Raw genomic sequence first — 11,496 nt, forward strand, 5'->3', positions numbered from 1 at the left:
AAAAAAACAAAAAAAAAGAAAAAAAATTAAATGAAATTGAGCCACGTAAGAGGAAGTAAATATCGATATACACTACCAAAAATATACGGGCTAAAAGACAAAAAATAAATTACCATTTTTGTTTTAAAAAGTACCAATATGGAGTTGATAAGTGTCGTTCTCTGATTTGTCTTTCTTTTATTTAAAATAATTTTTTAATTATAAAAATATATTATTTTTTTGGTTTATTTTTGTTAAAAAGGTCTAATATGGAATAATATTCCCAAAAAAGAAAGTACATCAAAATAAATTATAATCAATTTGTTAGACATGTTTAGACATAATCTATAATAAATTTAGTGTGGATCAAATCTATTTAAAAATTAATATTTTTTTAAGAAAAATTTGTAAATATTAATCCAACATTTGCCTGGTTTTCTTTAATTAAGCCAACCTATGCAATATTTCTGAATAATCCAACCTTTATAACCCAACTACTATTACCCAAATTCTTATATGAGACTGTCCTCACCATCAACTGATGGTGAGACCAGTTCACACTTGCAAATTTAGGTATGTTACTTCTATAGTTTAGACATGTTAACTTTTTTTTATAATTTTAGATGAGGTACTTTTTTTAGTTTAGGTATTTTACTTCTCTAGTTTATACATGTTACTTTTTTTATACGGAATAGTTTTAGGGGAGGTACATTTTTAGTTTAGGTATGTTACTTCTATAGTTTAGACATGTTACTTTTTTTTTAATAATTTTAGAGGAGGTATTTTTTTTAATTTAGGTATGTTACTTCTGTTAGGTTATGATACATATGATATTACATAAATCATGCGGAAACAACCATTAACCCAGGAATACATATTATTTACACATAATCATATAGCATAATTTAGATGCATACTCTTTGTTGCGTGCCCTCCCTAGCTGCGCCCGAACCGAGCAAGAACAAGTCTTTAGGACTCCAAGTGTCGTCCCTCCGTAGATAGTCCACAGCACGTCCGGATCCGCCTTAAGATTGACCAACTAGAATCGCCCTTAAGGTACTAGAATTTTCGGCACTTTTGAGCAAGATGTGTGACTGAATTTTTCTCTCAAAAACTCACTTTGAATACTTGAAACTCGTTATAAATTGTGAACCCAGGCCACATATTTATAGGGGTATGGAAAGAGAATTGGAATCCTATTAGGATACGAATTAATTAAACTTAGAATCCTACAAGAACTCTAATTAATTAATTAATTTATCAAATAGAATTAGGAATTTAATCATTAACCGAACTCTGCACGTTTTAGGAATCGTGCATGAACACAAACACTTACGCACACACACACGGCAGCCACGATGGGCCGCCCATGCGCGTGCGTGCGAGCAGCAGCCCACGCAGCGAGGCCTACGCGAGCTACAAGCCCACGCAAGCACCTGCGCGCGCTGCGCGCGCTGTGCGCGCTTGCCACGGCCTGCTGGGCCTGGCCTTGCGCTGGGCCTGGCGTGGCCTTGGCTGTTCGTGTGGCGCGCTTGGCTTGCTGGGCGATGGCCTGGCTTCGTGCTGGGCCCTCGTCCGGCAGGCCTCGTCCGATGCTTATTCGTACGATACGCTTCCGCTTAAATTTCCGATTCCGGAATTCATTTCCGATACGAACAATATTTAACATTTCCGATTCCGGAATTAATTTCCGTTTCGAACAAATATTTAATATTTCCGTTTCCGGAATTATTTTCCGATTCCGATAATATTTCCGATTCTGGCAATATTTCCGTTTCCGGCAATATTTCCGATTCTGGCAATATTTCCATTTCCGATAATATTTTCCGATACGTACCATGTTTCCGTTTCCGGCAACATCTACGACTTGGATAATATTTATATTTCCGATACAATCCATATTTCCGTTTTCGGCAATATCATCGTTTCCGGAGTATTCATTTCTTGCTTGTGACGATCTCAGCTCCCACTGAAACCAAGATCCGTCGATTTCGAATATTCATAGATGGAGTATTTAATGCCATTAAATACTTGATCCGTTTACGTGCTTTTTGTGTGACCCTACGGGTTCAGTCAAGAGTAAGCTGTGGATTAATATCATTAATTCCACTTGAACTGAAGCGGCCTCTAGCTAGGCATTCAGCTCACTTGATCTCACTGAATTATTAACTTGTTAATTAATACTGAACCGCATTTATTAGACTTTATCATAGAATGCATACTTGGACCAAGGGCATTATTTCCTTCAGTCTCCCACTTGTCCTTAGGGACAAGTGTGCATTTCCTAATTCCTTTGTCGCTCGATGCTTGCTCTTGAACATAAGGTAAGAGTTGTCATCCTTATTATGTCCAGAGGTGTTCCTCGGTTTCAGAGTTCAACTGATCAAATAAACAGATAATCATAGCCTATGATTCATCCGAGCACGGCCATGCATTTCACAGTTTCTAGCTCTCCGAGTGGCCTTGTACAACTTTTAAGCATCTCATCCCGATTTATGGGAGGACAATCCCAATCTTGCGATCTTGAGATTAGACTTCGTTTGATAGGTGATTACCTGAGCGTTGCCTTTATAGCCTCCTTTTACGGTGCGACGGTTGGTCAACGTCAAAGCAACCAGTTCTCAAACAAGTAATCTCAAATCACTCAGGTATTGACGATTTAGTGTCTAATAATTTAATGAAATTTACTTATGACAGATTTTCATCTCTTACAGTAAAGTTTCATAGGTCTTGTCCGATACTAGTCTTCCCAAAGTAAGTATCTATGCAAATGATTATGACATTGCCATGTCCACATAGTTCAAGAAACAGAACTACTAGTCATCTTGCATTCTAATCGTCTAACGTTTTCTATGCGTCCAATTTTATAGAAAACTCCGATTAGGGACCATTTTCAACCTTTGACATTCAAGTTCACTTGATAGACATTTCTTAGTCGCAGGACTGGTCCTGACAGTCTATCTTGAATATTTCGTCAAATTGAAGGGACTCATCATTTAATAAACCACAAATTAAATGGAAAAATGAATTCTTTTCATTTATTGTGAATGATTAACCAGTAATGTTTTACAAAGATTTAAACTCTAAAACTTTAAAACATTAAATAGAGACATCAAAGCCATTCTCCAATATGCTTGATTCCCATAGCTGCAGTGTGCGAGTTGTGCTTCGCCTGCGGCAGAGGTTTAGTCAATGGATCTGATATGTTGTCATCAGTACCAATTTTGCTTATCTCGACTTCTTTTCTTTCAACGAACTCTCGTAGAAGGTGAAATCTACGAAGTACATGCTTGACTCTCTGGTGGTGTCTAGGCTCTTTTGCCTGTGCAATAGCTCCGTTATTGTCACAATACAGGGCTATTGGTCCTTTAATGGAGGGGACTACACCAAGTTCACCTATGAACTTCCTTAGCCATATAGCTTCCTTTGCTGCTTCATGTGCAACAATGTACTCCGCTTCAGTTGTAGAATCCGCAATGGTGCTTTGCTTAGCACTTTTCCAGCTTACTGCTCCTCCGTTGAGGCAGAAGACAAACCCAGACTGTGATCTGAAATCATCTTTGTCGGTTTGGAAACTTGCGTCCGTATAGCCTTTAACAATTAATTCATCATCTCCACCATAGACCAGGAAGTCATCTTTGTGCCTTTTCAGGTACTTCAGAATGTTCTTGGCAGCAGTCCAATGCGCCTCTCCTGGGTCTGACTGGTATCTGCTCGTAGCAATGAGTGCGTACGCAACATCCGGGCGTGTACATATCATAGCATACATTATTGAACCAATCAATGATGCATATGGAATCCCATTCATTCGTCTACGCTCATCAAGTGTTTTTGGGCACTGAGTCTTGCTTAGAGTCATTCCATGAGACATGGGTAGGTAGCCTCGCTTGGAGTCCGCCATCTTGAACCTATCAAGCACCTTATTGATATAAGTGCTTTGACTAAGTCCAATCATCCTTTTAGATCTATCTCTGTAAATCTTGATGCCCAATATGTACTGTGCTTCTCCTAGATCCTTCATCGAAAAACATTTCCCAAGCCAAATCTTGACAGAATTCAACATAGGAATGTCATTTCCGATAAGCAATATGTCGTCGACATATAATACTAGGAAAGCAATTTTGCTCCCACTGACCTTCTTGTATACACAAGATTCGTCTGCGTTCTTGATGAAACCAAAGTCACTGACTGCTTCATCAAAACGTATATTCCAGCTCCTGGATGCCTGCTTCAATCCGTAGATTGACTTCTTTAGCTTGCATACCTTTTTAGCATTCTTTGGATCCTCAAAACCTTCAGGTTGTGTCATAAACACAGTTTCTGTTAAAACGCCGTTTAAGAAAGCAGTTTTGACATCCATCTGCCATATTTCGTAATCGTAATATGCAGCGATTGCTAACATTATCCGAATAGACTTTAGCATTGCAACTGGTGAAAAGGTTTCATCGTAATCCACACCGTGGACTTGCCTGTAACCTTTTGCAACCAATCTAGCTTTGAAAACTTCAAGTTTCCCATCCTTGTCCTTTTTCAGTTTGAAAACCCATTTGCTTCCAATGGCTTGATAGCCATCTGGCAAATCGACCAAATCCCATACTTGGTTTTCAGACATGGAGTCCAATTCAGATTGCATGGCTTCTTGCCATTGCTTGGAGCTAGGGCTTGTCATAGCTTGTTTGTAAGTCGCAGGTTCATCACTTTCAAGTAATAGAACGTTATAGCTCTCGTTCATCAAAATACCTAAGTACCTTTCCGGTTGAGATCTATATCTTTGCGATCTACGCGGGGTAACATTTCTAGATTGACCATGATTCTCACCAGATTCTTCTAAAGATCTCTGAGTTTCATCCTGAATGTCATCTTGAGCATTCTCTAGAGTTTGTTGTTCGACTCGAATTTCTTCGAGGTCTACTTTTCTCCCACTTGTCATTTTGGAAATGTGATCTTTCTCCAAAAAGACACCATCTCGAGCAACAAACACCTTGTTCTCAGATGTATTGTAGAAGTAATACCCCTTTGTTTCCTTTGGATAGCCCACAAGGATACATTTGTCAGATTTTGGATGAAGTTTGTCTGAAATTAATCGTTTGACGTATACTTCACATCCCCAAATCTTAAGAAAAGACACATTTGGAGGCTTTCCAAACCATAATTCGTATGGAGTCTTTTCGACAGCTTTAGACGGAGCTCTATTTATAGTGAGTGCAACTGTATTTAGTGCATGTCCCCAAAATTCTAATGGAAGTTCGGCCTGACCCATCATTGACCTGACCATGTCTAGCAAGGTTCTGTTCCTCCGTTCCGACACACCGTTCCATTGTGGTGTTCCAGGAGGAGTCAATTCTGATAGAATTCCACATTCTTTCAGATGGTCATCAAATTCATAGCTCAGATATTCACCGCCTCTATCAGACCGCAGTGCCTTAATCTTCTTGCCTAATTGATTCTCTACTTCACTCTGAAATTCCTTGAATTTGTCAAAGGATTCAGACTTACGCTTCATTAGGTAGACATAACCATACCTACTGAAGTCATCAGTGAAAGTGATAAAGTAGCTGAAACCACCTCTAGCATTTGTACTCATTGGTCCACATACATCTGTATGGATTAAACCCAATAGTTCATTTGCTCTTTCTCCAACTTTAGAGAAAGGTTGCTTTGTCATTTTGCCAAGTAAACATGATTCGCATTTACCATAATCCTCTAAGTCAAATGGTTCTAGAATTCCTTCCTTTTGAAGTCTTTCTAAGCGTTTCAAGTTTATATGGCCTAATCGATAATGCCACAGATAGGTGAGATCTGAATCATCCTTTTTGGCCTTTTTGGTATTTATGTTATATACTTGTTTGTCGTGATCTAATAAATAAAGTCCATTGACTAATCTAGCAGATCCATAAAACATCTCTTTAAAATAAAACGAACAACTATTGTCTTTTATTAAAAAGGAAAATCCCTTAGCATCTAAGCAAGAAACTGAAATGATGTTTTTAGTAAGACTTGGAACATGGAAACATTCTTCCAGTAGTAAGTTCCTACAGCTAATGCAGCAATCCGTGCTCCATTTCCCACTCGTAGGTCGACTTCACCCTTGCTTAACTTTCTACTTCTTCTTAGTCCCTGTGGATTGGAACATAAGTGTGAGCCACAACCTGTATCTAATACCCAAGAAGTTGAATTAGCAAGTATACAGTCTATAACGAAAATACCTGAAGATGGAACGACTGTTCCGTTCTTCTGATCTTCCTTTAGCTTTGGACATTCTCTTTTGTAATGGCCTATTCCATCACAATAAAGACAGCTTGATGTGGACTTGTCCTGCTTTGATTTAGCATTGCCCTTGGACTTTCCACCTTTCTTGAACGGTCTCCTTCTAGCCTTGAGTAAATCTTTGGCTTCACAGTCCAGTATTATTTCAGCCTTTCTGACAAGGTGAACAAATTCTGCAACTGTTTCTTCTCTTGGTTCACTTAGGTATAGTTGCTTGAAGCGACCAAACCCACTGTGTAGTGAATTGAGCAAGACAGAGACTGCCATCCTTTCGCTTATTGGTGTTCCTAGTAGACTTAGGCGATGAAAGTATGAACACATAAGATCCACATGGAACCTCAGTGGGACGCCTACCCTCTGTTTAGTGCGAAGGAGCTGAACATGTGTTTCTTGGACCTCCATCCTATAACACCTGTTGGGAGAACTAACCTTTAGACCAGACATTGATTCAATCAATTCATGGACGTTCAGGTCCCTGTCCTCCGTGCTTCCACGACAGATATCCCTCAGATTCTTGATGAGCGTAAAAGGTTCATAAGCTACAAACCTTTTAGCCCAATCATCAGGGATATTGTTCAGCATGAGACTCATAACCTTTTTGAGATCCGCATCCCAGGCGTAAAATCTCTCAGGGGTCATGTCTCTGGCATAGTAGCTTGGCATGGGATGTGACAGTACATACTCAAGTCCATTGAGTTTGACTATTTCAACTAGCTTAGCTTCCCATTCAAGAAAATTTGCCAGGTTCAGCTTGACCATAAGCTCAGAACCCATGATGATGTTATGATTGTTGTTTGCCATATTAAAACTACAATTGAAAAGAATAAACAAATAAATAACCATTCACAGTTTCTCTTAATAAACTTAAATTCTAGCATACATGCATAATTTAATGTTTATTAAGCATTTTATTCAAGTTATGTGTTCTGGCAGGTGTGAATAAAATGATTCCAAGATCCTAAAATCATTGAAGAACTAAGCACATTTGTCGACTTAATCCTAGAACATCTTAGGTAAGCAAAAGCCTTTTGCTAATAGTCTAGAAACTATTCTTGGTTGATAGGTACGTCTAAGAACTTATTAGGTAAACCTATCGATTTTGCCACGACATAAAAGGACTCCTTACTTATATCGTTGAGTTTCACCAAAACTAACATGTACTCACAATTGTTTGTGTACCTTGCCCCTTTAGGACCAATAAGTAACACCTCGCTGAGCGAAAACTATTACTAGATTGATGTAAAGGATATCCAAGCAAGTGTATATTTTGGCATGGCACCTTTTAACTCAATTTTTAAGTTTGGAACTTAAGGCTCTTACTATGTTGGTTAGATTTTAAGTGAACTAAAATCCTTAATCATGCAACATAATCAAGCTTTTGATCTCATGCATTTTAAGACATATTTAAAAGCAATAAATAACTTAAAACATACATAAGATAAATGTGATCTAGTATGGCCCGACTTCATCTTGAAGCTTTGACTTCAAAGTCCGTCTTGAAAATCTCCGTGGGAGGCACCATTTTCTTCAAATAGGATAAGCTATAACTAATTACAACTATTTGATGGTTCGCAGACCATATTTGAATTGAAAAATAACTTTGGTACTTTAGACCAATTACATTCAAATTAATGGTACGCAGACCATATTTTCTATCCTATTTGGGCCATACTAGTCACTTCATAACCTGCAAAACAGTACATATACACTATATACCATTCACCCATTCATTATCATGAATGGCCCACATAGCTGGTTAGTAAAACACATTATGCATCACGTAAACATTTGCAGCAATTAATCAAGGGCACCAATAATCTACCAATTATTCAGTCCTTATTAATTCTAATCAAGTTGTTTTAACCTTAAGGATTTGTAGACCTAATCAAGAGTTTATGACTAAAAAGCGCTCCCACTTAAACCAATAAATTCATATGCTTTACTAATTTTAAACATAAAAATGTATTTCTAGTCTAACCGGAAACATACAAATTTAATTAAAATTTAAAGCTCATATAAATTTATAATTGAATCCAAAAAGTTTAATTTAATTTCAGTCGTTATTTAAATTAATTCATGATTTTAATTTTAGTAAAATAATTAGAATAAATAAAATTTATTATAATTACAATATTCAAAATTAAAATCCAAGAAAATAACTTAAATTATTAATTTTAAAATTAATTAAAATTACGTGAACTGAAATTTTCAAATTAAACATTCAAAACGATCTAATCGTAACGCAAACACCCTACGCATTGCACGCCCATGGGCCGCACGCACACAGCCATCGCTGGCCATGTGCGTGCAGCCCATGCGCTCGTCGCATAGCTGCTGCATCTTCCATCGCAAGCCATCGCACGCTGTGGTGCTCGCTGCGCGCGCGCCAGCGCTCGACGCACACGAGCCATCGCTCGCAGTGCGCGCTCGCCAGCGTTCGCTGCGCGCGCTCCATCGCTCGCTGTGCGCGCGAGCCATCGCTCGCTGTGCGCGCGAGCCATCGCTCGCTGTGCGCGCGAGATCGCTCGTTGTGCGCGCGAGATCGCTCGCTGTGCGCGCGAGCCATCGCTCGCTGTGCGCGCGACATCGCTCGCTGGGCGCAGCGCTCGTGGCACGCGAGCTTGCCCTCGCTGCGCGCGAGGCTGCGCGCTCATGCGCGAGGCAGTGCGCGTTGTGGCGCAGCTCGCTTGCTGCCCACACGCGACTGCCTTGGCTTGCCTTTCGCCCATGCCCATTTGTTCATAGCTCGTGGCCCACGACACAAGGCAGGGCTGCTGCCTTGTGCTCGTGCACCACGCCCTTGCTCATTGCATTCGTGCCGCACGGGCGACGAGCTCCCTTGCTCGTCGTCACATGCCCGCACTATACAACACCCCTTTAGGGTAACACGAAGCGTCCATTGCTTTGTGCGTGCAAGTTATATGAACGAATCGCATAAAATTTAAAATTTATATTTAAAATTAATGACAAATTAATAAATAATATTAATTTCATAATTTTAGGGCGAAAAAATCGAAAATTTATTATTCAATTGATTTCCGATTGTTATGGATTCAAGTCTAGGTCATAAAAATTTAAAATTTATCATAAATTTACAATTTTTATGGTGGTTTTTAATCATAGGTTTCTAATTAAATTATAATTAATTATGAAAATCAAATTAATTCTAAATTATTCTAATTTTCAACAAATTAATCATAATTACAAATTAGATTGCATAATTAACAAGGCTAGGCATTCAAACTTGTTAAACATATACAGTAGGTCAATCAAAAATTCAAGATTTATCAACAAGAATCGCAAATATTTAATTTAACATCTTAAATTTACGAAATTTTGCATTCGAAAAACTAAAACCTTCGAAAAGTCATAGTTAGGCTTCGAATTTTAGAATGCCTTTTACATGCGGAATTGACACAAAAATCACTCGATTTGGATGAGTAACGAAGAAACTGCCGAAAAACTGCGTAGGTATAATTAAATAAACGCAATTTGCAATTAATTAACAATTACGAAAATTAATCACCCCTTTTAATTCTTGCAAATTTGTAATATTTAACCATGTTCATGCAAATTAGATTATGAAAATAATAAGGGGCTCGTGATACCACTGTTAGGTTATGATACATATGATATTACATAAATCATGCGGAAACAACCATTAACCCAGGAATACATATTATTTACACATAATCATATAGCATAATTTAGATGCATACTCTTTGTTGCGTGCCCTCCCTAGCTGCGCCCGAACCGAGCAAGAACAAGTCTTTAGGACTCCAAGTGTCGTCCCTCCGTAGATAGTCCACAGCACGTCCGGATCCGCCTTAAGATTGACCAACTAGAATCGCCCTTAAGGTACTAGAATTTTCGGCACTTTTGAGCAAGATGTGTGACTGAATTTTTCTCTCAAAAACTCACTTTGAATACTTGAAACTCGTTATAAATTGTGAACCCAGGCCACATACTTATAGGGGTATGGAAAGATAATTTGAATCCTATTAGGATACGAATTAATTAAACTTAGAATCCTACAAGAACTCTAATTAATTAATTTATCAAATAGAATTAGGAATTTAATCATTAACCGAACTCTGCACGTTTTAGGAATCGTGCATGAACACAAACACTTACGCACACACACACGGCAGCCACGATGGGCTGCCCATGCGCGTGCGTGCGAGCAGCAGCCCACGCAGCGAGACCTACGCGAGCTACAAGCCCACGCAAGCACCTGCGCGCGCTGCGCGCGCTGTGCGCGCTTGCCACGACCTGCTGGGCCTGGCCTTGCGCTGGGCCTGGCGTGGCCTTGGCTGTTCGTGTGGCGCGCTTGGCTTGCTGGGCGATGGCCTGGCTTCGTGCTGGGCCCTCGTCCGACAGGCCTCGTCCGATGCTTATTCGTACGATACGCTTCCGATTAAATTTCCGATTCCGGAATTCATTTCCGATACGAACAATATTTAACATTTCCGATTCCGGAATTAATTTCCGTTTCGAACAAATATTTAATATTTCCGTTTCCGGAATTATTTTCCGATTCCGATAATATTTCCGATTCTGGCAATATTTCCGTTTCCGGCAATATTTCCGATTCTGGCAATATTTCCATTTCCGATAATATTTTCCGATACGTACCATGTTTCCGTTTCCGGCAACATCTACGACTTGGATAATATTTATATTTCCGATACGATCCATATTTCCGTTTCCGGCAATATCATCGTTTCCGGAGTATTCATTTCTTGCTTGTGACGATCTCAGCTCCCACTGAAACCAAGATCCGTCGATTCCGAATATTCATAGATGGAGTATTTAATGCCATTAAATACTTGATCCGTTTACGTGCTTTTTGTGTGACCCTACGGGTTCAGTCAAGAGTAAGCTGTGGATTAATATCATTAATTCCACTTGAACTGAAGCAGCCTCTAGTTAGGCATTCAGCTCACTTGATCTCACTGAATTATTAACTTGTTAATTAATACTGAACCGCATTTATTAGACTTTATCATAGAATGCATACTTGGACCAAGGGCATTATTTCCTTCAACTTCTATAGTTTAGACATGTACGTTACTTTTTTTATATAATTTTAGATGAGGTACTTTTTTAGTTTAGGTATGTTACTTCTATAGTTTAGACATGTTACTTTTTTTTTTATACGGAATAGTTTTAGGGGAGGTACATTTTTAGTTTAGGTATGTTACTTCTATAGTTTAGACATGTTACTTTTTTTTTTAATATAATTTTAGA

This window comes from Spinacia oleracea, chromosome 2 (assembly GCF_020520425.1).
Source record: "Spinacia oleracea cultivar Varoflay chromosome 2, BTI_SOV_V1, whole genome shotgun sequence".
NCBI lineage: Eukaryota > Viridiplantae > Streptophyta > Magnoliopsida > Caryophyllales > Amaranthaceae > Spinacia > Spinacia oleracea.